The sequence below is a fragment of the Paroedura picta genome, chromosome 1 (assembly GCF_049243985.1).
Source record: "Paroedura picta isolate Pp20150507F chromosome 1, Ppicta_v3.0, whole genome shotgun sequence".
NCBI classification, from domain to species: domain Eukaryota; kingdom Metazoa; phylum Chordata; class Lepidosauria; order Squamata; family Gekkonidae; genus Paroedura; species Paroedura picta.
The window spans coordinates 109,753,628-109,781,508 of record NC_135369.1 but is presented as its reverse complement, the minus strand read 5'-3'; positions in this window follow the sequence as shown (position 1 = coordinate 109,781,508).

Sequence of the window (27,881 nt, the reverse complement as noted above, 5' to 3'; positions counted from 1 at the left end):
TTCAATAAACTACTACATTACTTTTCCAGATGTTCCAGTTGTGTAAAATTAGTTTATGAATCTCCTCCCTGCATGCACAGTAGACTGATGCAAACCAAACCTAGTTTGTCTGGGCTTAATCTTATATAGTCTGAACAATATTTGCATAAACTGGTTCACGTATGCGTAATCATATCTGTAATCTGCAGAGTTAAAGTTTCACTATTGAAAATCCCTGACAAATCAAGTACAGATGGATCTTCATTGCCCTCAGACCTCGGCCTGTCAATTCATTTCTTTCTCTTGTGTCTTTTCTCCCTAACATTTTTCACTACTGGTAGTCATTGAAAACTGTTTATGTAGATACACTGCAGGTACTAAACATGACATTGAACATTAGTCATATGGGCCTTTCCTCTTTGATCAAATTTCCTGACAAAATAGGGTTGGCATGTAATTCTGGGTGTCTGGTTATACCACCTGGAAAAATTTGCTCTGCCAATCAACAGATGCCAGACAGATTGTTCCAGTTTGTTGGGAGATGTTTCAGATAAGAAGAATTTGGGCCAAATAAATGGTTAAAACTGAGCTGGCAAATGCCATAATTTTCTCATCGAAAATTCAAGAAGGGGGGGGGGCAGATAGTCTAACAGGCTAAAGCTGTGCTGGATGCAGAAGTGCTAAGTATGGAGTGATGACCATTGTATGTAGGGTATCCACATACCTAGAAAAACTTATTTGCAAAAGCATTGGCAAGTCATTAAAGCTGTCTGCAAGTTATTACAAGTTACATTAACAATCCTTGCTAATATTTGGCCTATTAATGAAGGGGACAAAAATGCCACTTTTGAAAACAGAAAGTATTGGCAGACTTGGGGTTTGTTTCTGATTATTTAAAGGTTTAACCATATTTCCTTTGCTGGTACCCAGTTGCTATTTATTTGCCTTTAGTCTTTGATCTCCCTTATGCTGGCACATCATAAAAAACATACCCCTGTTCAAGTTCTGTATTAGGCAGTTACCAAGGAAAAAGGTATGTTTGCCAGGCTTGCTGCGTCTACGGAATAAGACTCTCTTTGTTTTTTGATAGAGTCCAGGTGTTTATCGCTAAAGCTTACTAATGGATTTGACCGCAAAAATATACACGCAAGAGGCAAGCTGAAAAATGAATGACAAAACTACTGGTTTGATAACCTCAGGCCTGCTTTACAGAAATCAAACAACACACACACACCCCTGCACAAAGTGAGTTCTATACAGGGCAGAATGTTGAATTCCATTTTTTATTCCTGCTAGGCAAAGTCATTACTTATAGAAAGCTAAATTTGAGATTCCGTATGCTTTCCTGCAAACATAAACTTATTTTGTTCTATGAGATTTTCTTTTTTTAGAATATCTTTGTTGTAGAAAAGAGTTGCGTAGATACATTCATGCTGACATATGTGTTGTAGGAAGAAGGTTGGATCCTCCCCCTTCCGTGGATGGAAAGTCTCTTCTTTTTGTGCAAGATTTTATTTATTTATTTGACTTCTATACAGCCCTGTCTAGTAAGCCAACTCAGGGCAGGGTACAATATAATGATTTAATACAATGTTAAAACACAGTAAGATTTAAGCTTAACATTAATTAAGTTGTTGACACCAACAAGTTAAAATCAGCAAGGGCATTTCATTCCCCAGAGCAGGCAATAGTCTGGCAATAATTTGGGACCTTAAACAGTTCCACAGGTTCTGTAAGACAAAGCCTAGATAGAACATCAATAAGTGCTGCCCTCATTGCTGAAATAATAGAGGGAAGATCTGCCTCTCCAAATATAAGGAAACTCCTGTCCCAAGTTCAAATGAAATGAAAACTGATGAATGCATAAAATGTTTTAATGTTATATTATGATTTTTATGACTGATTGTTTTAACCCATGTTGTTACCTGCCCTGAGCCACCCAAGAAGCGCAGGATACAAAAATAGAGTTTATTATTTATTATTATTCTCATAAAATATGCACATTAAAATAAAAACCAGACACCCCACAACAATTTAGGGCATTTGCAAACTGCTCGCTGCCCATCACACCTTGGCGACAATTTCTCCTCAGATAAAAAATGCTAATAAAAACAAGATCTGAGAATCTCTGAAGTCGTAACTGAGAGGGATATTTCTGCAGGGACAGCAGAACCGACGTCATGTACTAGATCCCAGCAGCAGACCCTTGTGCCACCCTAACAGTGCCCAGCAGCAAACCATAGTGCCCTCAACAGAGCTACAGCACAGACTCATAATTCAGATTCCCTGATGTGAATTTGGTCCTGTCGGGGTGGCACGAGCACTGTGGCCCTGGTTCTGCTGGGCAGTATTACACTGATTCTGCTGCTGGGCTAGCCTGCAAAAATGGCTCCTTAACTTTCACCACAAAGATTCTCTGGGACATGCTGTATTGACTAGCTATGCCCCCCCCCAAACAATAAAGGAGGGGGCACTTTCTTTGGGTGCCCATACAATTGGTCTCCCTGGTTTAAACTTTTTGAAACTCAGCAGTTCTTTTGAGGAGAGGCTCCAGCAGCTATGCTGCAAATTTGGTGCCTCTACCTCAAACCCCACTCCACCAGCCCACTGAATAGACTTAAGCTAGATTTCCCATTGACTTCAATGGCTCCATCTGGTAGATTCAGAAATCCTGAATCTTTGGGGGCCAAATTTACCTGAACCTGGGAAAAACTTTTTTTGTTTGCACAACCCTAGGTGTAATACTGCTCTGGTCTTCCTAGAGAAAATGTGGCAAAAATACAAATAACTAAAAGCTGGGTTTGTTGTTTAAATATAGAGTCTGGTAATTGTATGAAATGTAACATGCTTTCCAGTGCAAGTGGCAAGCAATGATAAAGTAGGTGTAGGAGAAAAGACAGCAAGATCTTTGCCACAGTGATGAGTAAATGGGATGCTTCTACCACAGTAACTTACAGACAATTGTCAATAAAGCCTCAAAACCAAAGTAAAAGAAACACACATGAGATTTCCTAAGGATCCTCAGAATTTTAATGTTGCATTTGTAAAGAGAGCAAGGTCCAGAAAAACAGAAAATTCTCTCTCTTAACAGTAGGGCTCATATGGGCTTGAAGTATGCATCAAAGAAGAGCCGTGTGCCAGGAAATTACAGAACACTATGAAAATAATCTCCAAGGTGTATCTGTTCCTGTTAGATTTCCAGGTGACTATTCTGAATACTATTTTAATATATAGGTTCTATTTGATTATGAATGGTCACATTTTAAAAAGTGTGCCATCTCTTTCTGTGGGTACAGTTTTCACCTTCCCAAACATATAGCTGAATCAGACACAAGTCAACAGCTGCAGTTTGTTTGCTGCTGGAAATCTAAGTGCTTGCACCTGTCACAAGCACTGCTTTGTGGCTGCACATTCTGTGGCTGTTGGCATTTGGACAACACAACCCTATGGTTCTGCTCTCCAAAACCATCACACTGATGCAAGCCAAACTTGCCTGAATGAGACACAGGGGTGGGGCTCAGTTGCGCCAATCTGCTGCATCAGCAAAGGAGTGGGCAGAGCTATTGGCATGGTGGGTGCCAGGGCAGTTCATTGTGGCTGCCTACGTGCAACATTTAGTGGGGGAAATACCATATTACCAAGGCCCTGTCTACTCTGCATTTAATTTACCTAAAGTATTCAACAACAAACTCTGAATCCCACACACTATATACATTTCATAAACTGTACCACTTATTGCATAGAAAGTACTGCAGTATTCTAATAATTCTGGGCTGAGTCCTACCAGGTTTTCCATTGGCATACAGTGAAGGCCCCCAGAAATCTATGCCAGAAATCATGATACCTCCATGTACAAAAAGCCATCTCTCTTGTCTAACAGTAGAAAAGTTTTGCAGGATCAAATCCTCCCATTCAGCTGCTTTGAAGATGTTTTTACAAAGACTATAAGAGTCTTTGTTCATACGTTTGGTGATGGCTGGTCCCTGGGCAACTAAACAAATATGTAAAACAAGCTGGGTTGACAAAACCAACTTTATTTTTAGAATATCTTTGGTGTTGGGATTGCTCCACAAAAATTTATGGTAGCATCTGCACATGCCCAGACATATGAGAGAGAGAGAGAGAGAGACAGACAGACAGAGAGTGAAGAAGCATTTGGAACATGGCAGCAAGGAAAGGTTAACCATTTTGGTAGTGGCAAGCTCACAGCAGTGGGAGGGAGGAAGCTCATGTGGGAGGGGATGTGCTGGGTGTAAAGAAGGAGGATGAAAAGCTGAAAAAGGGGAGGGGGGCATAGTAGGGAAGAGGAGAAAGCAAGAAGGGAAAATTATCCTTTTATCACTAAACTTAATAAAGTTCAGCTTGACAGCTCACTCCCTACCCAATTGGCCCTCATTTGCAGAGTGCCATTTGTACTACTCGGTGCTCATTGGCAGAGTGCAATTTGAACTTATTGGCAGAGTGCTCTCTCTCTCTCTATTGGTGGCAAACCCTAAAAGAGGCCCAGTCAGGTAGGAAGTGAGCAGTCAAATTGAGCTTTATTATGTTTAGTGATATGACCTTTTATTGCCAGTCCATAGCTGACCTTTTACTAGAAGCTTTGTTTATTAATCTACAATTTATATTCCACCACCTCCCATAGGGACTCACTATGGTTTATAACATTGTTTTTCCTCCTGCATTTTATCCTCACCAGAACCCTGTGAGGTAGATTAAGCTAATAGAGAGTGACTGTCCCAACATTACCCAGAAAGCTTCCACAGCATAAGTGAGGATTCAGACATGGGTGGCTCAGATCCTAGGCTCCCTCTCTAACCAGCTATACCACTGCTGGTACTGTTTCAGTTTGAATGTTGACATGAATAGGTGATAACAGTTGGCTTTAGGATCACAAGGGTAGTCAAACTGCAGCCCTCCAGAGGTCCATGGATTACAATTCCCATGAGCCCCTGTTAGCAATTGGGAATTGTAGTCCATGGACATTTGGAGGGCCGCAGTTTGACTACCCCTGAGTACCACAGGAACAGGCTTTGTATTTTCCCTAGACAGTTAGTAGCCTTACTGCAGCTGTACGAATTAACTGTATTAACTGTATTCTTGCACTCTGAGTAAATGCAGGCTTGGCAATACTTAGCAGCTTCTGGTAGGCTATGTTTGTCCTTAAGTATTTTATCATGCAGCCTATGATATCACCCTGGAAATTCCTCCCTGGACCATATGCTTAACATTCCTGTTTCAGTTGCTGGAGGTGATAATGAAGATGACTCTGGAAGCAAATTTTAAAAACTGCAGCCACTTTAATAAGCATTTGATTTAATTATAGCATTCCAGACTGGTATATGCAAGTGCAGACTTGTTTTTAAGAGCGTTGCCTGTAAATCTTTGCAAAATAGCATTGACTTTGTAGCCATGACAACCAGGATCTTTATTCAGATCCTCGTTGGTCCCTGCAAAACTTGCCACCATTCCCTGAGTATCCCCAAAGTCACCTTTTCCAATGAGACCTCATTGTACTGAATAAATAGGCATCACATTCTGTTTTGGAAAGTGGCACCCTGATATTATTAGGCATTTCTCACTGGAGACTCCTCGTGTTTTTGAAGTACAGTTACAAAAACTGAGCCAGTTTCAGGAGGGCAGTATATAAATTTTAAAACTTAAAAAAATAAATCTTCCAAAGCAAATGCAAAAAGCATATAATGAGACATTTTCTGCATAAAATTCGCACCCGGCTCTCCCTACCCCAAGACTATTTATGAGTCTATATAACAATTGTAGATAGCCATTGGTTCATAGGGGGGAAGTCCTAAACTAACTTTGTAATCCTTGGACTTGGTACTTACCCTCCACAAGTCAATTTCTTATTCAGGAAACCACCTATCTTTTGTCAAATCTAATAGAATGACACTTGTGACAAAACCAGAAAGGGAACACAAACTTTAAGGCTTTCACCAGATGTTCAGAGCATTTCCAGCACCCCCCAACTGCCATATTCCCAAGGTAAGTGCTAGGTGTTAGAGGAGGGGCCAAGATATTCCTTTTGGCCCAACCTCAACTGAATGCCTGGTGGAAGTGCGCCATCTTACAGGCTCTGTGGAACTGTATTAGCTCTGTCACAGCCTATAGCTCTTCCAGGAGTTCATTCCATCAGACTTTCAGTCAAGACAACCAGAATTCAGTGGCCCACCCACTATGAACCGCACACACAGGGGAAAAAATGAAATCACAATACAGTAAAAACTGAGCTGTTGAATGATGAATGTTGAAAGTTATATGTTTATTGTATTGTATCAATTTATGAAAGTTTCCAATATAAACCTCCATGATCCAAAAGGGTGGGTGGTATATAAATATAATATTTAAAAATAAATACATTCCATCCGGTAGAGGTCAGGTCCAAAAAGGCCCTGTGCCTGGTCGAGGCTATGTGAACTTCACGTGGGCCAGGGATCACCAACCTATTAGAATTCACAGAGTGAAGTGTCCTGAGAAGGGCATAAGGAGTTAGATGGTCCCTCATATATGCTGGGCCTGGACCACGAATGGCCTTAAAGGTCAAAACCAAAACCCATGGCCTGGGGTTCCAGGGCCAAAAAAGGCGCTAGCAGCCTTGCCTGGCCATCAAAGATGATCTAAAGCAGGATGGAGACCTGGCTGAAGTAAGTGGCTGGGATGAATTATTCAGATCAATTTCAGTCTGTCTGGAGCTTTGGAGTGACATGTCATAAATATGCAACTGACACCCAGCTATATTTCTTTCTAACAACAATTTACTGTCTGACCAAATAAGTGGTCATGGGATTCAGTTCTAAGGTTCTAAGGTTCACTGAGATTTTTGAGATATTGTTTGTTTCTTTATTTATTTATATCCTACCACTCCCATACAACGGCTCATGGTCCTCATTAAGGTCCTCATTAAAAGTCCCATTAAAACGACATACTGATACAATATAAGATACAAAGCAACAGGTGATAAACAACCCCGCATCCAAGACTGATACCCACTATTGGGGAGGAGAGAGGGCCTAGCTGGCAACACCCAGGTGCTAACACCAGCCCTAGTGTGTGTGTGTGTGTGTGTGTGTGTGATCTGCCACTGATCTTCCTCACTTCCCACTTTAAAATTGACATAATAGAATATTAAACATTAAATAGTATAAAAATACGCAAATTAGCAGCATTTAGAAACAAACGTAGCATCTATTTGTCGTCCTGCTACCAAGAAATTAGTCATTACACATAGATCTTTTCCAGGCTGGATGTCTCTATGGAAGTGTTTTGCCAGGGAGGGACTGTAGATGTTGTAGGGTCGTTGGCTCCAACCAAAGGATTGGTGGAAAAGCTCTGACTTGCAGGTCCTGTGAAACTATGCCAGCTCCAGCAGGGTTCAGAACTCCTCTGTGAGATCATTCCACCAAGTAGGGGCCAGGTGAAGATCATCTCCCAAACAGAGAGAAAAAGACCTATCCAATGACAATACAATAAATATATTCATAAAAAAAAGAAAAGTGTCCTTTTTTGTAGTTTTCCTTACTTGTTTATTCTGTAGGACTTCTGTCAAAATGGAATCCAGGTAATATTCATTTTCAGTCTCCCAAACAACACAAGTTAGCATCTCAAAGAGTTAAGGAGCATAGGGCATTGGTGAAAGGTTGCCATCAACTCATTATATGATATTTTGTTAGCAAAAAATGGCATATCTTAGTATATCAACTGAGCACTCTTCAGAAATTCTTCTCTTAATTACAAGTAGGCAGTTATCTGCATTGACTAATGTAGACCTAAAGAACTGAGTAAACAGTACTCAACAGGAGTAAAAAATCATTCCTTTAGTTTTAACTACTAATGAGTTCAGTTCAATAATATATCTACCCAGGACGAATTCATCTCAGTAAATGCTAACAAAGAATAAAAGAAATAATAGAGCAAGAGGAAAGCACAGAACAAAATAAATAGTAGCATCTAGCTATGTTCTTTATGCAGAAATGTCCCATGAGGGAAGACCATACAATGACATAGCTGTTTGTAATTTAGAACTTGAGTCAGTCACAGAATAAACGGAATGTTCCTGAAGGGGAGAGGGAAGATACCACAATGGTTTCAGTCGTGGGTTCTCTGTGTGTGTGTGGGCTTTCCAAACTTTTCTATTTTGGTCTCTACTTGGCATTTTCAGTAGTACAGCAAAAACTCTGGCTTTGCACCACACATTTAGTTCCCAAGTATAAAACATATGCACACTTATGAAGATGATCTCCTGCCTGCAAAATAAATGCAGGATCAGAGCCAGTACTCTTTCTAGTTGTTACTTGTTATTTTAAATGCCTTCATTTACACAGGTACAATGCATAAATGGCACTGAGTATTTTGTATTCAGACATTGTTTCCTGGGGACATTCATTCATTCATTTATAATTAGAATTATAAATGATCTCCCCTCTCAGCCCAGCAGTCTTGGGGTGGTGTACAACACTTTACAACAACAAGTTAAAACCAAAAATGGTTAACCCATTTAAAATAGTGTCGGTGTCCCTTGCCTCTGGGCTTCTTTACATCAATTTCCCCACATTGCTCTCTCAGATCCAGATGTCGCAAGGAAGAGTATTTTCTAAGGGGGGGGGGGGGTTCTTAGATGTTTCTGGTGATCTGGTGTCAATCAAATGCCTAGTGGAAGAGCTCCATGTTGCAGGCCCTGCAGAACTGGGTGAGTTCCAACAGGGCCCACATCTCCTCTGGGAGATCACTCCATCAGGTCAAAGCTAAGTGAACCTCTGTTGGGTCAGGGACTGCCAGCCTTTGGAAATGGGTAGCAAATCCAGAAAGAAACTCAGAGGCATAGTTAGATCACCTGAAGCAGCAATGCCTCAGAGTTTCTTTATGGACTTGCTACCCATTTCTGAAGTCACACTGTTAACTACAGATGAGATAAACCAGTGGTCCCTAACCCCTGATCCAGAGACCGGTACCGGTCTGTGGATCAGTCAGTACCAGGCTGCGGCTCCTCTTCGTGCTCCTCCCCAACTGCTGCCTCAGGGACTGCCCTGCCATTCTGCCGCCAGCTCACCTTTGGTGTAGTGTTTAAGAGTGCGGACTTCTAATCTGGCATGCCGGGTTTGATTCTGCACTCCCCCACATGCAACCAGCTGGGTGACCTTGGGCTAGCCACGGCACTGATAAAACTGTTCTGACAGGGCAGTGATATCAGGGCTCTCTCAGCCTCACCCACCCCACAGGGTGCCTGTTGTGGGGAGAGGAAAGGGAAGGCAACTGTAAGCCGCTTTGAGCCTCCTTCGGGTAGGGAAAAGCGGCATATAAGAACCAACTCTTCTTCTTCTTCTTCTTCTTCTTCTTCTTCTTCTTCTTCTTCTTCTTCTTCTTCTTTGGTGCTCTCCAGTGGCTGCCATGGCTGGGGCTCCCCCTTGACGTGGCATTGTGCAGCTGCTGCTGGCAGCGCCCCCCAGTGGGCGGCAGGAATTCAGGAGCACTGGTGGGAAAGCATGTGGTTTGACTACCCCCCCCCCCCCCATCCCGCAGTAAAACTGTCAAGCGTTGACCGGTCCCCAGTGATAAAAAGGTTGGGGAACACTGAGATAAACCATGGGCAACACTGAATTTTGGCAAAAGGTGTGTGTTTTAGACTAAAAAACCCCAACTTTATTATCTTGCCTTGATGCTCACTTTTCACTGTTTTCAAGTTACTATGCTTATCAGCTTTACATAAATACACATCTACCATCAAATTGCAACTAATATATGGTATCCCCTGCAGGGGGCTTTCAACATAAGTGAGAACAAGATATGGTTTTCCATTGCCTTCTTCTGTGGAGTCTTCCTTGGTGGTCTCTCATCCAAGTACCAAGCCTACTTAGCTTCTGAGATTGGCTATACTTCCTCAGATGACTTTGCAAATAATTTATTTCAGCTAGGGTTGCCGACCCCATCTTGGGAAATTCCTGGAGATTTGGGGATGAGGAAGGTAGAGAGTTTGGGCAGGTGAAAGAGCTCAGTGGGTATGTTATCTTGTAGAGGCTACCTGTGAAGTGCCCTGACCTGGATGGCCAAGACTAACCTGGTTTTGTTAGATTTTAGAAGCTAAACAGGGTTGGTTGGTTTAGCTGTGGTTTGATTTGGATGGGAGTCGGCCAAGGAAACCCAGGGTCACTACATAAAGACAGGCAGTGCCAAACCACCTCTGAACATCTCTTGCCTTGAAAACCCTAAAGGATCACCATAAGTCGTGTGTGACTTGATGGCAATTTCCACCACCACCATGCTGTAAAGCTGTCATTTTCTGCAAGGGAACTGATTATGAAGTCTGGAGATTAGTCGTAATTATGGCCCAACTGGAAAATGGCAATCCTTGCTTCAGTCCAGGTAAGTTTGCCATATGTTCATCAGTGTTCTATTCTGGGAATATGTAAAGTAAAAAGATAGACCTCAGGCTACAAATGCTCTGAGACGCATAATAGACATTTATGAAGGATCTATGATTGCTGGCAGTGCCTCAGACATTCTGTTCCATGTTTGTAGGTGTAAATCTTTCCATTTCATTTTGTGCTCCCCACAGTGAAATGTAAATGTGCATGCTGCAGTGTAAATCTGTTCTTTGGATGTGTGCCTAGGTGATGGTTTTATAAGAGACATGTGGTAAGTCCAGAATATGATTTACCATCCAATAAACTTCAGCACTGTCTACAATAAATGCATTTATATTTTCTGAACTGTCACAAGGTTTTATGGATAAATTTCAGTTGTTTCAGGCCAAGGATTCAGACAAGGGGTGTGTCAGGAGTGCTTGAAAGAGTGTGTCCTACCACGTCAGTGGTCAGCTCTTGCCATCAGACTGGGAGAGATTGTCCAAGAAATTAGTTGTCATCAACATATGGATGGCACCCATCTAAGGTTATCCCGCTCCAGATGGGACCTGTAGACTTCCCACTATTACAGTTTATCTCCAGATGACCAAAATTAGTACCCCTGGAGAAAATAGCTTCTTTGGAGGGTGGACTCCATGTCATCGTACCCCACTGAGGTCTCTCCCCTCCTCCAACCCTCTTTCCTCAGGCTCTACTCCCTCCCAAATTTCCAGATATTCCCCAACCCATAGCTGGCAATCCTACACCCAGTTCTACTCCCCATCACCAACAGAATTCCTTGAATCCCTCAATATGTTTCTAAAAGGACTGGATGGATAATAAACTGACAGTCCAGTTGTCACTGAGGTATAGATTAATAACAAGGTCAGTTGAAGTTTGCGTTATCGTCTTAATAGAATTGTATTTTCCATTGGAAAACAGATTCAGAGTTTGGGGGTTCTTTTTCATTTGTGGCTACAGATTCAGATTTCCTCTTTGATGCTTTTAACTAGCCTCACCAATAGAGACCCTACCTCAACAGGAAGGATTCGGCCACAGCAATCAATGCTTTGATCGTGTACAGTTTAGGCAACTGTAATGCACTCTGTGGACATACTGTTCAGAAGCTTCAGCTAGTTCAGTATGCAGTATCAAAACTGTTGGCAGGTACAAATTATAAGACTCAGTTTTTTAAATGTATACCCTACTATGGTGTTTTGCTAGATAAATATTTTCTGTGTGCTTTATTTCTGTGATTTAATACACATTTTTTAAAAATATATGTTGCTGTAGATTAAAATGTAGGTCTCTAGAGGAAAAGGGAGCTGTATGGGTGATTCAAGTATGTTATGATTGGATGGAAACTGTACCCTAAAGGGTTTGGGGGAGATGATAGATAGATAGATAGATAGATAGATAGATAGATAGATAGATAGATAGATAGATAGATAGATAGATAGATAGATAGATAGAGAGAGAGAGAGAGAGAGAGAGAGAGAGAGAGAGAGAGAGAGAGAGAGAGAGAGAGAGAGAGAGAGAGAGAGAGAGAGAGATTTGTGTCCTGTGTGGAAATTTGAACTTAAGCAGCAGGTGAGAATATAAGCCTTTATAGCTCGGTTTGTTTAAGGAACTTTAGAAAAGGAATAAGTGTACCTATCAGAAACCATTGCACTTATGAATTTTACTGAAACCATTATGCTGTTAAGTTTCAGAGATAACAACTGATCAACAGATCATCTTTTATCTCAGAGATGCTCCTTTGGGTCCAACTACAAATTCCAAGGCAAGAGCCTTTGGTGGCAGTGAAAATAAGTAGGAAACCCATAGGAAGGCAAGGAATCACTATCACACACATCACCTCAGAAACCTTCAGAGCGGTGTCTTTACAGATATTATATAGAACTCATCTCAGAAAAGAGCTTCTATAAACTGAGCTTTCAATTTTCTTCTAGGCACTAAAATTGATAGTGTTAATCTATGATGCCTACAAAGATACCTGAAGGATTACCTTCTCCTTTACTTACCTGACCACCAGTTCAGACGATTACCTGGGGCTTTGCTCTGTACACCTCCATATTCTGAAAATAGGTCGGTGTGTACCACAGTCTCTTCACTGGAAGCACCTATACACTGAAATCCCTCCTCATACAGATTCATCTGGTACCAAGTTGATATTCTTTTATGCATCTGTTTTCAGAAAACCCTCACAATCCCATATTAATGATTCTAGGCTGACTGACTTTCAAAGTCAGCTCAGACAGAGAATATTATTGTAATCTGTATGGAAAATTATCATCGATCACGATCATTTGCGCTGAGTGAAGATGGCTTACTACACAGAGCTAATAAAGGCACTCCTTGCTACCATTAAAGCCTGCATTCTAGCAGCACTACTAATTCACATACAATCCCACACTGAGACCTTCTGAGAGAGTGAGATCCTGTCAAGAGACTTCTCATTTCATCTAGGAACAGGAGCTGCTGGAGCAGCTCCATTTCCACCCCTCAAATTCTTTGCATACAAACGACATGTGACTCACATAGGCAAATTCTTCTTGTAGCATGCATTGGTCCCTATGTACCAGATTGTTTCTCAGGCTACTTACTTAGCTAAACTTTAAAAGGGTAACAATTCATTCCTGGAATACTAGTCCACTTAAGTCACCCATATATAGTACATCTCTGATCGCAGCCAGGAATACATGATTAGAAGAGATTGTTTAATTTTCATGTGGAATTCCGCTGCACTGCAATATTGTAAACAAAAGGGTTTTTCAGATGTGGTAGATAATTTTAGAAGAGAATCATGTTGAAAGAAGACAGCAACATAGGCAGAAAATATGTTGCTTATCATTCTGCATAAGATGCAAGTGTTTATACCTCATTTACCATAAATTTTCCTTTCACAATGTTTTTTTGGGGGACTATTACATTTAAATTGAGAGGGGGGGGGGGAAATAGAACACTACCCTGTATTGGGAACAATCCTAAGTCTACTCAGACAAAAGTCTCCCTTATATTCAGTGGAGCTTACTCACAGTAAAATGTTTTTAGGACTGCAGCCATAACTACAATAACTACAACCAGTAGTTGAGTGAAGGTTTGTTTTTGTGTGTTAGATTGACTGGGATCCAAAGAACTGCATGAATAGTTCTATGTTTCCAAGGATGCTTTTGGCTTGTTTTTCTCAAACAGTGTAGCCCCATGATGTACTCCTTGAAAGGGAAGGAACTGACCAAATCAGAATATGATGTGGGGTACCATTGGGCAAACCCAAGCCTTGGGAATGCCTGTTGTAACTCTTTGGAATTTGGGCTTTAGGAGACTGATCTTTTCCAAGGTTTCCCAACATCTACAGCTTGTATGCCAAAAAGGCTATGCTATGCTAACATCTACAGGTTTATTACTGGCTGTGGTCTTACTGTTGTTCTCTGTCAGTATATCTCAAACTGCACTGAATAAAAGCAATCTCCATTTAACACACAGAATATCTATGTTTGAATAAACCATACCTTATACATTTTTAAAGAAAAAAGAACCCTACTCCAAATTCCATTAAAGTTAACAATAGAAATATTTCCACGAATTTTGGATAAGATATATTTATTTAGTGAATGGCCAAGAATACTCCCAATATTAAACCTCATTTTATTTTCTAAGGGAAAAAAAAACAAATATTATAAAATAAAAACATTTCCTGAAAACATATTACTTAGAAGCCAAAGTTCAACATATGGCAAAATGGCTGTGATCCACAAAGCTCCTTTATAGTGTAAATGTGTACATGCATTTGAGTGTCTTTGTTGTCACTCAGAACAGGAACTCTTCACCTGGCAAAACCGACTGCTTTTGAAACTTCTCTGGTTGGTCAGGCAATGAGAAGGGCTACTGTTGGGAGGGCAGGGAGCCCTAGACTGCAGGGTGAGGCACTGCCTCACATAGACCGTTTATGCACTGGAGGTTTCATGCTGGGCTGCAGACTGGAGTTTTAGTTGTGGCAGGTTGCCCCACCTCTTCCTGCACACACACAGGAGAGTATTTGGCCTGGTGCACCTCATCCACCCCTGATTTGTGCTCCTGCATGAGAGCTGGGGCAGTGAAGTTCCCAGTGCGTAAACGTTCATAGTGGCTTCCATGTGTGTTTCTTGGCATCATGCAGGTTTGGGCATGATACAATAATGTTGAGGTACCTTTGGGGGGCTGAATATAAGGCCTACATATAGAAGTGTAGAAATTCCTACAAATGTTTTCATGTAGGAACTGTGTAGTATTCATCTATGGCTTCTACTCAATCCCACCCTCCTGCAAATAAAAAAAAAATGCCGCATTCGGTTGCATGGTGCCGCAAAATGCTGTGAAGATGTCTGGGGCATTTTTTGTCTCTTAATGTGGAGCAATGGAGCCCAAAAACATGTAGAAGCGAGGATTAGCCCTGATGGCATACCTGAACACCTGGTCTTCTCTGTTGATGCTGTTGATTCCTAGATCCATGCCTTTGGCCTCTTGATTGTCTTGCAAGTGAATATTGATGAACATTCTCTATGGAAGCTACTTGAGTCACCTTGATTGCTTCCCATTGCTCCCATTACATTCATAATCCCTTTTCTTTTTCTTTCCATCTTAACCTTCTCTTTACTCTGTATGCTTTATGCTGACTAGCTGCATCTTTCTTTATACTTCATGAAGAATTTTTATTTGCATTCTAATTTTTTGTTGTTGTTGCAGTAGACTATGTTATTGGAAAGCTTGGAAAAACAAGGAACAGATTGTGAACTATATGTTAGAATGGCATCAGGCATCTATTCAAAACCAGGATGTGGCCTCTCATTTTGTCCACAATTCATGGAGTAGAACTCTAATATACATTCCTGTCTATTACTGTCTTGATAAACTTCTAGCAGTCTTAACAGAAATAGCTTTTAAAGGCAGAGCTGCTGTTTTGATTAGCAAAACTAGCTATGCCAAACCTGACAATAATGCATGTGCTTTAGATTTCCCTGGTTTGAGGCTCTGTTTACTCTGGCAACTCTATCATTAAGCAAAGCTTTTTCCCTTCTCAAAGCTGTTACATGGTAGACTGATATTGGCTGACCCTGAAGCAAAAATTTGAAAACAGCACATTTATTTCCCCCCCTAATGCTGAACATGCATGCAATGAGGCATATTTTAGGCTAGCTTGGACATTGTTCAAAATCTCAACTATTTGTTCCCCTGTTCTTTGCCTTGCATGTTTGTTTAAAAAGTGAGGATAAAGTAACACACAGAAAACTGATCTGGGGAGGCACTGGAAGCTGCATGTTTCTTGGGGAGAAGCAGCTGAGGTCCAGTGCACACAATTGGATTTTCCTGCATTCAAACTGATTCAATGGATTGGAATCAGAGGTGTTTTTGCCTTCTGTGTATGGAAAATCTCATTTGTTCATGGAAGAACTGTTATATGCCACATACTAGAGAGTATTGTATGAGAACAATGAAACATACCCCAAAGATGCTCTTCCACTTGCAGAAGCTCATGTGCATTCATGAAACTGGCTACAGAATCTGCCAATCGTAGAGTCTGACAAACTTTTGTGCATTTGCAACTCAGAATCATAGAGTTGGAAGGGGCCATACAGGCCATCTAGTCCAACCCCCTGCTCAACGAAGGATCAGCCCAAAGCTTCCTAAAGCATCCAAGAAAAGTGAGTATCCAACCTTTGCTTGAAGACTGCCAGTGAGGGGGAGCTCACCACCTCCTTAGGCAGCCTATTCCACTGCTGAACTACTCTGACTGTGAAAATTTTTTCCTGATATCTAGCCTATATCGTTGTACTTGTAGTTTAAACCCATTACTGCGCGTCCTTTCCTATGCAGCCAACAGAAACAGCATCCTGCCCTCCTCCAAATGACAACCTTTCAAATACTTAGAGGGCTATCATGTCCCCTCTCAACCTCCTTTTCTCCAGGCTAACTCACCCTCCTCCAAGTGACTATTTCCCTTTCACTGGAAGTTCTTTGTAAACCATAGTTTCTCTATCTTCATGGACAAAGGACCACATAAATGTACATGCCAAAGCTCAGTGGAATAGCACCTGTTTTGGTCCTGAGCATTCCTGAACTTGAAGGTTTCCCTTGACTAATAGTTATTGATGGCCCTAGCCTCCATGAGTCTGTATAATCCTCTTTGAAAACCACCTCACTACATTCACTGGTGAAAAATTTCTCAATTAAACAATAAGACTAACCATACTATATTAAATATTAATGTGTGGCTGGCAGCCTAGTCCCAGGGAGCCCAAGTAGTAGATGGGGGCCTCTTGCAGCACAACCAGAAGTTAATACAGTTGGGCTGTAAATGGGATCTCAGCACCAATAGGAGGCTGGGATCATAGATCTCTATGGGCTGCTAAGCCAGGATCTCTATGGGCTGCTAAGCCACCCCAGGAGAAGCACATGATGACCACACCCGGGGCTCAAGGCCCTAAAGGCTCATCTGTGTCTGCCTTTGACCTAAGGCAATTTAAGAGATGGCTAGCAAATGCTCAGGGGTACTTGATTCAGCTAATGGGAGAGCAACAGCATGTGGCCTAGGATAGGTAGATACAAGAGTTGCCTAGGACAGTTATGGTGGCATGGTCTGGTGTTACACATCCAAGGGGGCTGTTGGGGAAGGGCCATTTTGAATCCCTAAAATAACCTGCCAAAGGATGTGGAGGCCTGTCTGGGAATGTTTGAATGGACCACCACTGTTGTCATAGATTATTATAAGGCTATTTTTCAGAAGCTGCACATAACGAATGAAACATATAATCAGCAGTTCTGGGCAAAAGGTAAGATCTCAGTTTAAATGCTGCATGCTACTGAAGAGTTGGATAAGAAGTGGCTCCAGTGGAAGGGGAGCAAGCTGAGTCAGTAGTGGGCAAAGCAGTGGTGGATCAACTGTTGCAGGAGATGCTGGATCCTTGTCATATTTGGGTGATGAGGCAACACACTGAGTCCTTGAAGGAGATGGCCCAGTTGCTAGATTACTACTGGTTGGTCAAGATGGTGCACCCAAAGGAAACTCATTTAAACCAACTCAGCTATGGCAATGAAAGTGCCACTAGAAACTCCAGAGGTCAGGAGTTGGCTGGAATGTGCTAGAAGGCACACAGCTGTGACGGGCAACATCTCCTGGATGCCCAGCAAGTTCAGAAGGCCCAATATAGTAAAAAGCAAAGATCCAGGAGTTATCTGAGGGGTGCACATTCTGGTGAGAGCCCATGCTCTGGGGCAGAAGGGTGAGGATCCTTGGGATGGCCCCTTTCCAGTGCCCAGGCACACAGGAAGGTACATCAGTAGGTATATTTAGGATGTTCATACAAAGAAGCTCCACATACATTTCTTAAAGAAATGTCAGGGTTCTGGGGTTTTGTTCATGGTAGCTGAAGCAAAATGCAGCTGCTTTGGGGAGGAAAAGGCAGGGTGTAAATGAAGTAAATGTCATGAAGTATAAATGAAGCAAATCAATAATTTTTTTTGTCCTGCATTTGGTAACTGGTACTAGATACTATGATCATATTCAGCTGATTCCACAACAGCTGCACTGATCCAGTTCGTGGTGCTAGTGGTATTAAACCTTGTAAAGCCATTCATGACCTAGAACCCATTTCCATATGAGCCATGGGGACAATTAAGATCAAACCCACAGACATTATTCTAAGCCTCCCTTTCAGTGGAGAGGTTAGAAACATAGTTTTTTCTACACCCTTGCCTGGGAAGTGGCTTGCAGTAGAAATAAGAAAAGCAAGCTCCCTTATGAATTTTTAGAAACGGTCAGTATTTTCTTCACTGAGGGCCATTCCGCACGAGTTTAATGTAACACAAGGCTTTCATATTGTAAATGCTACTAATTTGCAGTTCCGCAAGATGTCGCACACAATATGCAACACTCCTGCAACAGTTCCGCGAAAAGCAATTCGGTGTAGCGCTTTTAGGGAAATCGGGAAAAGTGGATTCACCCTCCGAAAAGCACTACACTCTTGTGAACAATCTGCAACACTAGCAAAAAAGACCTGTGCGTTCTCATTGTTGCGGTTCCAACAAAGTCCCTCCCCCTGGCTCTCTTCTCCGAACTTCCGGCGAAGCGATCGCCATTTTTTTTCCTCGGAGCAAGCGGGGAAAACAATGAACCAGCAAGGCTTGATTCACCCAGCGAAGCTTCTCTGGCTACAGTCACTCCACATAAGTGCTTTAAAGCTCCCCTAAGTCCCCAAGCACAACACAGCCCCGTTTGCAAGTTCCCTTTATTTTCGGCCAAAAATCGCAGCCATGTGAGGGGGGATTTTTTTTCCACTCGGGGGAGCATCGTAACAATGAATCGCCAGCTCACACGCCAGCTAGATGGGTCTCTCCATTGCAACGAATCAATATTCGTTGCAATGTGTTTTTTGTTTTTTTTAAACATGTGCTTAAAAGGAAAGGGGCTTTTCCGGAGCATGATAACAACCGCCCATTGGCTGTCCATTTGATTGACGGCCAGGGGCGGGACCAAGTACAGAAAAAATCGCTTCCTTTCCAGTGATTCCTGCGAGACCGGAAACCTGTGGGGAACGAGTGAAACGCTACTGGATTCCACTACAAATACAGTTATGCGTAACGCCGAGATTCCACTATTTAGAATAGCATTTCCGCTTTGTGGAACCAACTGGCAACATTGGTCCTTGTGTGGAAACACCCTAAGTATAATCAGTAGTATACAGCTGACTTATATTTGAAGAAAAAAGTAAGATGTTTGTGGCTACTTTTGAATTATTTTCTCTGATATTGTTTTGTTATGAGCCAATGTGGTATAGTAGTTAGGATGTCGGTCTAGGATTTGAGAGACCGAGGTTCAAATCCCTCACTACCATGGAAGCTTGCTGGATGGCCTAGACTAACCAGCATGGTTGGTTGTGAGGTTAAAGTGGAGGATAAAAGAACTTTATGGCTCCCCATTGGGAGGAAAGGTGTGGTTTAAAGGAAGTAACTACAAAGAAGTAAATAAATAAATATTTTTGTATTCCGCATATTGTTATTGTTATTATTTATTAAATTTGTATACCATCATCCCATATGGCTGAGAATGGCCTACATACAATTAAAATTAACAGTATATTGAAACCAATAGACTACCATGTATAAACCTTTTTTTTTTTTTAGCTATGTCATGTGCCAGCTAGCTACCACTTTCTGGGCCCTGGCTCAGTGGTTAGAGCATCAACCTTGCGTGCATAATGAAAAATAAGAGTTTGTTTTTATACACCACTTTTCACTACCCAAAGGAGTCTCAAAGTGGCTTACAATCACATACCCTTCCTCTCCCCACAACAGACATAGTGTGAGGTAGGTGGGGCTGAGAGAGCTCTGAAAATGATGACTAGCCCAAGGTCACCCAGCTGGCTGCATGTAGAGAAGAGGGAAATCAAACTTGGTTCTCCAGAGAGAACCAAGTTAATTGTCACACCACCAGGTTCATTCCCTACATCTCCAGTTACAAAGATCAGGTAGTATGTGATGTGAAAGACTGGACTGACTTCCAGGCCTGAGACCCTGGAGAGTATTTGGATTCTGCACAAGCTTTACATAGTATTTGGCCTTTCCATCATGACTCTGATACACAAACACTTGAATTCAAAACTGTTAGGACTGAACTACACACAACTACTGATTTTATAAAATTCATAACTTCATAATGCGTGTGGGGGAATCTGCAATGAAATACCAGATTGTAAGACAATTGCCTGCCTGTAGTTTCACCATAGGAGCCTCTTGTGGCGCAGAGTGGTAAGGCAGCAATATGCTGTCTGAATCTGTCTGCCCATGAGGTTGGGAGTTCGATCCCAGCAGCCGGCTCAAGGTTGACTCAGCCTTCCATCCTTCTGAGGTCGGGAAAATACCTGGGAATGAGCTACAAAGGAAAATATGTAGGCAAGTAGCAAATGTGTTTGGGACAATGTATTTGCTGAAATAACATGAAATCGCATCCTTTATACAAATATTTTGTTTCTATTTTTCCATACAGGGTTCCATTTATACATGCAAGGCTATTTAAATGGTTTTGGGAAAGGACAAAGTCAGGACTGAAGTTTGGATAATCACCGAGGACTACATTTTAAACTAATAATAAGTAGAAATCTTGTGAGACAGAAACATGTAGCTGATCCTACTTAACAAAGTGAGAATTATTCCCTGTTAACTGACTGCCATTTAGGCAAAGCTTCTGGGGGATACTTGGGTGGATAATGCCCAACATGGGGCTTTTCTTTTTCAAACTTGCTTTGTTCCATTGGCTGCATCAGACAGGGGAGAAGTTAGAAGTGTAACGTGGCACACTGACAGTGAATCCAGCAGACAGAAATTTGGCCGAGCTCTCTGCTGTACTTGAACTTCTGTTAAGCATGTGATGAAAGGGGTTTTTCAAGTGTGCCAGCTGTGGGGAGGTTAATAAAATATCACAAAAGTAACTCATAGCATTAAAGCCTTCTGGCTTTGCTGATTTTATGCTTTAAAATAACATGTTAAAGAGCAAGGACTGGTAATAATTTACCCCTTTTCTTGCTGTTTTCTTTTCATTTCATGCACACAGCTGTTCTCCATGGGTCATTTTTCTGGAGGATCTTCATTTGGTTTCTACATATCATCCCTTGCTCCTGAATGTGTGACACATTCCACACCACTAATTGTGCTCATCATTATCCTTTAGCCGTGATTCCCCCGTGCTTGCTATGAGGAATGACACTGCATTTTTCGGGCTTTTCTGCTCGCCATAAATTTAGTGACATGCTTACCTGGTGAAAATGCTATATTCTGGCCACTCTGCATAACATTGCCAATCTCCTCCATCTGGCCAGCAAACTGCTCACTATATCTGCCATTTTAAAGTGTGAGTTGGTAAATCCCAAAAGGTGGATTCATCAACCTAAAAAGCACTATCCCCCAGCGGACAACTGCCAGGTCACCAGCAAAGGAAACGTATGGAGGTGAAGAAGTGCTATATCTATCTCCAATGTCCTGCCCTCACAGCCACCTCTCTCTTCCTTCTTCCAGGGGATGGGAAGTGCTTTTTAAAAATGGAGAACAGCCTGGAGCAACAAATAGGCGGACACGCACCTCGGCTGAGATTGTCTGTGCCTCTATGAATATGTGGAGAGGCATTTAAATCAATAAGTATATTTTTAAATTCTCTTTTAAAAAATGGCAATCATTGGAAGTTCACATGTCAGTCAGCTATGCCGGAAGGGGATTGGTTGGCCAAAATTAATGACAGTGGTAGGCAGGGCAAAGTGCACGAAGCCTCAAGTGTGTTGCCCTCTCCTCACATTTCCGGCAGTGAGTGTGGAATGTGACATGCGTGAAAAGTGGCCATTAACATTTGAGACAGCTTGAGAGGTGTGGAGTGCCAGAGAGTCGCTATTATTTCTCACACTGCCATGCAACAGGCTTCACATGATAATGCCCAATCTGCGGAAAAGCCCTTAGTTCTTACTGTTTTTTCTTTATTGCTGCCTATAGTGCTATTCTCTTATTGGGTCATGGAAGTCCATTCATCCCACTGCCCCCTGCTGCTTTGTAGACCACTTGCTCACTAGCTACTTAAATCAAGGTTTGGTTCCAGCCTGTCGTTGTTATTGCTTTAGTTGCAGTTCTACCAATTCACTACAGGCAATGATTACATGAAGGGCACAAGATACCTGTTTTATCGAGCTGCCAACTTGAACTGGCAGGTGGGCTCCTCCAAGACTTGAGAAATAATTTCCACCACCACCCCCCCGCCCGCAAAAAGCAAAAAACTGAGTCTTGGAAAGAGACAGCAAAAGGAGACACCGGGTTCATAGGCTGTATCTATACAACAAGGATTGTACTTGTTGCTTTCATTGCTGCTGGTTAGCAGCAAAGGAGCAGTCACATCATTGGCTAAACAATGAATTCCTTCCTTGTTCTAGCTGTCTTTCACCTCCCCCTTCCCATCCCTTTCTAGGTAATTGGGACAATAGCTGCCAGTACCTTTCCCATTCTATCTCTGCAAGGAAGAAGTCTAGAGACTTTTTAAAAGAATATATACACCTTCCCAGCAGAAGGCATGCATGGTCTGCATTTTTCAAAGATACAAGCAGATCAAAGAGATTGGATCAAAGCAAAAGAAGACCTAGAAAGCTGACAATTAATGGATAGCATTGTGTGAATGCTCAAAAACAAAATGGAAAGAAAAGATCCAATTTGGAATCAAAGTTAGATCAAATATCCACACAGAAGCACACCGGTGGATAAATGGTGGTTTAGACAGGTTCCTAAATGTTTAGCATAAGTCGAAGCTATGCATATGCGAGTGGGTTTGATTCTTAATAGCTGTGACTGGCAAGGGAAGAAAACAGATCTAGATTTTTGGGTTAAATATAAAAAACATAATTTCCTCTAGAAATGATTACATGCACATGGGCACACACACAATAGGAGCTTGTAAAACCATGCATAAACTGTTGCTCTGCCTTCAAAGTTCTCATGCCACACATCAGGATTCTACTTGTTAGTTTTAATCAAAGTGATTTGCAAAATAATGGCATATATCATCCCTTCAGAGCAGTGATACCTGCTTCACCAGAAGTCAATCCCCCCTGTTTTTGTTTATGGACAGGATATGTCCCAGATATGTCACTTGTAAGTGAAGCATGCATGTGTTTGTGTGGCTCACTTGATATAAAGATGCAAGGTGAGAAAAGGGGCATGGGTCTTGGTTAACCAGAACTCACTCATTTTACTTAATGGCCTTGTCAGAACATTCTGCCCTGAGAAAGAGAAGGAAATCTTTCATACCTCAATATGAACAATTAGGCTATAGAAAAGCTGCCATAGGGGGCTATGGATAACTCTTGTTAGAAGCTTCAAAACCAGTTATGTAAACATCTGTCAGGGATGATTTTGATGTTGCTGCGCTTCCTTCTGGGCACAGGGGGCCAGACCATGTGACCTTTTTGCATCCAAAGGTTTGCAGGTTGAAAGTCCAGGAAACACTCATTCATTATTCCTAGACATTCTTTGTAGATGCTGGAGTTACTGCTCAAAGAACATCATTTGCCAATGCTAGACAGAGGGACTGGTGTTCACAGTTCCATGACCTTGCTTATAAAAGTTGCCCTAAGTAATCAGTTGATTAATGTAGCATTTGGAACTTTCTGCCACTGTGGCAGGGGGTTAGCGATTCGGAGCGGGGAGTCATACTTCTTGGAATTTCATTGTCCCCACCCCCCTTCACACACACACACACAATCTGTTACACTTTAGCGTAATGGGGATATGTGATGTGAGTAGGTTTGGTTCTTAATAACTGTGGCTGGCAAGGGAGCAGGACAGGTTTAGAGTATTGGGTTAAATGTAAAAAAGAAAAAAAATCAATTGCCCTGGAAGCGCAGAAGCTTTACTTAGCATCCCTGATCATCTATATTTCCCAATTAATGGGAAAATGTTGGAATAGGCAAGATCTATAGTGGGTATGAATCAAGAAAATGCTGCAGGGGTTGTCAGGGAAGATATGCAGCTAGCAAAATTAGATTAGGAACTTCTTAATGCTTTTCAAATAATCTCTTCTGCATCCTGATTATCACATTTGGTGACTTCCTGCTCCTTTGAGCATACTTCCTCCCTGCTTGCTTCCAGAATGGACAGAATGAATTAAATGCATGCAGATTAAAACTAGGAGTGTTGGTCTGGCATAGTAGGAGACCTGTGGCCATTGTCAGCTGACCACCCCACCCCCTTTTTAATGATCCTGGCAGCCCCAAAGGAATCCGTTCTCATCTCCCAGCCAGAAGCCCGAGTTCCTTTGCCACTAGGATCCTTACCTGAGGGAAGTGTCCAACAAAAGGTACCTTTGGGGGCACATACCACCATTGGTCCACCTTGAGCCACCTGGCTGTGTGATCTCCTTGCCCTCCCCAGGGCAGGCCAACTCACACCTCTTAGGAGACCCCTAAACTTGGGAGTCCCAGGACACAGGCTGGGCCTCCCCCAAAAACACAGGCTCCCCCTAGGCCATCCTGCAAGCTGTGACAAAATGATTTGCAAATACAACCTTAACTGCATCAACAGTACAACCAAGCGACAAACTCTTAATCAAGTAGCGTAATATCAGAGAGGGAGGGTGGGATAACCAACCATTGCCTGTAGCACAAGTGAAAGAGGCTGGGCCAGTACACATGGTGCTATTTATGGCCCTGCCCCTGCCCCTGCCCTGATGCCTTCTGGACGTGCTGCAAGCATGTCTCTTCCTTTGCGCCTTTCTTAGGTGTCTGCACCACCTCCCATCAATGGGGCGGCTTGGGTGAGTCAGGCCACTTAGTTACTATAACTTGTTTACAGGGCTTCTGAGTACAGCTTATGCTGAATCCATTCACAAGATCACCATGTATGATGGAATCTGCAAATGCCATGAGGCAACTTTCCAGTAGCAAAGCAACCAGATTTCCCACAAAGCGTAATGCTGTAATGATTTGATTATGATAATGGAGGAGCGGGAGTGAAAACTTGCTGGAGACAGCACTCATAAAGTGCTAAAGAACATTTTATTTCAGCTTATCACCTTTCCTTCCACTTTACCACACTCTTCATTACTTGCTTTTCTTTTGGATGCCATAATTCTGGGTGTTTGAAGAAGCACATCAGGTGGATAAGTGAAATTAGAAGTCACAAAATGGCCAGGGTTTAATGTACACATACACCTGATTTTTCTTTGTACAGGTGTTGAATTAATCTTACATTCAACACATCTCTGGCTAAATGCTTGGTTCAGATGACACATCAAATCAGACACTGCTCTACAGTTTTATTTTTAAGCAAATGGTTGTTTGCATCTTCTTACAAATGCATGTTTATGTCCTACATATGGGATGTTAGTATGTTCACTGTAAGGTGAGTACAGGGCACCCAGGTTCATTGAAGTCACAACCACTAACATCTCACACTGATATTTCTAAAGTAGTCTTATTTTAGTCCCTTACTCCCAAACAAGACCAAATGAAAAAGATCTACATGCAACAAATGCAGTGTATACAGCCACACCACACTTTGTTGGCATATCAGCACTTTTGCATTTCAGACATTGCTCCCCTCTCCCCTTTCACCATGTAGACCAAACAGGTTGCCTTATTTCAATGGTTTAATCTTAGTTTATGCCTTCAGCATTTTTGACCCACCAGGCTGAACATACTGGGAATCTGCCAGGCATGTCTTACAGCTTTCCAGATGCATAAAATCCTGCTTTTGTAGTGCCAGGCAGGCAGCAGAACAAAAAGGCTTATTGAGTTCCTAGTGGGCTCCTGTATGCAGCCAACACATGGACTCATTCTGCACAGAGATGCAAAACTCGTGCTGTCTCCTGCTTGCTTGCAAATGTGCAGTTATAAGCCACGCATTTGCAAGCCTCCTCACAGGAGACTCCTCCCATGTTTTCCCTCTGCCTCATTTCAGCTTTTTGCCTCCCAATGAGCCAGCAAGGGAAAACAAGTCAAACTTCTCCCCCCGCTCCTTGGTTTGTCAATCACAGTAAGCCACCAATCAAAACACAGTGGTTGTCTCAGGGACTCAAATTTCTGTCCCCCTCCCAAGCTCCCAAATTTTAAAAAGTGCACTTCCATGTCACTATGCAGTAACACCACAATGTAAATGCACTTAAATTAAAAATCCACATTCCTGCATTTCTATAGAGAAACGCCATAACAATAAAGCATCCCCCTCCTTTTTTTGGGGGGGGGATTCATGGTGTTTCAGACTTTATTTGTATTTTGGTAAAGTTGTGAGAAGCTGGACAGGGTAACAGACCCCAAAGAATGATTGTGTGTAAACAGTAGGCTTAAAAACAAAGAGCATGGATGCCTAGCTGATCAGGAGAGGGCTGCTTCATCATGCTCCTCCCCCTTTTCCTGTTCATTTCCCACTGCCAGAAAACACAAACAGGACTGTGTTTTTCCTGCTCAATCCCAAAAAGACCATGGACACTATAGGGAAAATTTTATTTTAACTCGTGCAAAGTAACTTTGTGGTCCCATGGCAATGTGGACTGCACTATTTTTGTAAAAAAAAAAATTATCAGAGTAGGAAATGGAGCTGGGAGGGGGAGGGTGGGTAAAATGCTGCAGGGACTGTTGCACATTTTCCCTTCCACACAGGCTTGCCCTTTGTTGCTCCCTGATGTGAAGTAAGATTACAAGTGGCGAATCCAGTTTTGGACATTTCCCTGCCTGTTTCTGCATGAGGAATCTGCTTCTGGACAGTCTTCAGTTGCAGAAGGGTTTTAGAGCCCCCTCCACATGATGTCATCTGCATCCCTAGGCTGTTCAGATTTGCCTTGAGATGAGGGAAATTGCCAAAACTGGATTTGTCACCTATCACACATCTCATAAGGGAGCAACCAGGGACAAACGTGTATAGAGGGGGAAAGGTGTGATAGGCTCTGTAGCATTGCCCTGCCCGCGCATCTGCCCTTCCCCTCACCATTTCCTGCTCATAGAATTATTTTTTTTAAATGCTGAAGGACCACAAAGCTACTTTGTCAAAGGTAAAATAAAAATATTCTGTAAAGTGTCCACAGTGTTTTTGGGATCAGGCAGGCAACACATACTCCCATTTGTGTTTTATGGCAGTGAAGAACGAACAGGGAAAATGGGTTGTGTGTGTGATGAAGCAGCCCTCTCCTGATCAACCAGGCATCCACACACTTTGGTTTTAGCCCACTGTTTATACAAAATCACTCTTCGGGTTCCAGTTACCATTTCCAGCCTTCCACAAACCTACCCAGACATAGAGTCCGAAACACCACAAATCCACAAAAAGGGGGATGGGATGCTGTAACGTACTGATGTTTTTCATAGCAATTTGGAAGTATTCATAGAAGAAGAAGAGTTGGTTCTTATATGCCGCTTTTCCCTACCTGAAGGAGGCTCAAAGCAGCTTACAATCCCCTTCCCTTTCCTCTCCCCACAACAGACACCCTGTGAGGTGGGTGAGTGTGAGAGAGCCCTGATATCACTGCCCGGTCAGAACAGCTTTATCAGTGCCATGGGGAGCCCAAGGTCACCCAGCTGGTTGCATGTGGGGGAGTGCAGAATCGAACCCAGCATGCCAGATTAGAAGATCGCACTCCTAACCACTACACCAAACTGGCTCTCGGAATACGGAAGTGTTAATTTTTTTTTATTGAAAATGCTTCTGTGTTGTGGCATTACTGCATAGCAACATAGAAGTGCCTTAAAAAAAAAAGTTGCTTGGGTGGGGGTTAGAAAGTTTGAGACCACAAGAGAACCATTGTGCTATGATTGGTGGTTTGTTGTGATTGACAAGCCAAAGAACGGGGGAAGAAGTTTGGCTTGTTTTCCTTTGCAGCCTCGTTGGGAGGCAAAAAGCCATGATGAAGCAGAGGGAAAATGCGGCAGGGGTCTCCCATGAGGAGGCTTCCAAATGCGCAACTTAAAACCATTTGCAAGCAGGAGGCAGAGTGAGGTTTGCACTTCCATGCAAAAACAGTCCCTAATCTTCAGCCAAATCTGGCCAAATCTCAAGATA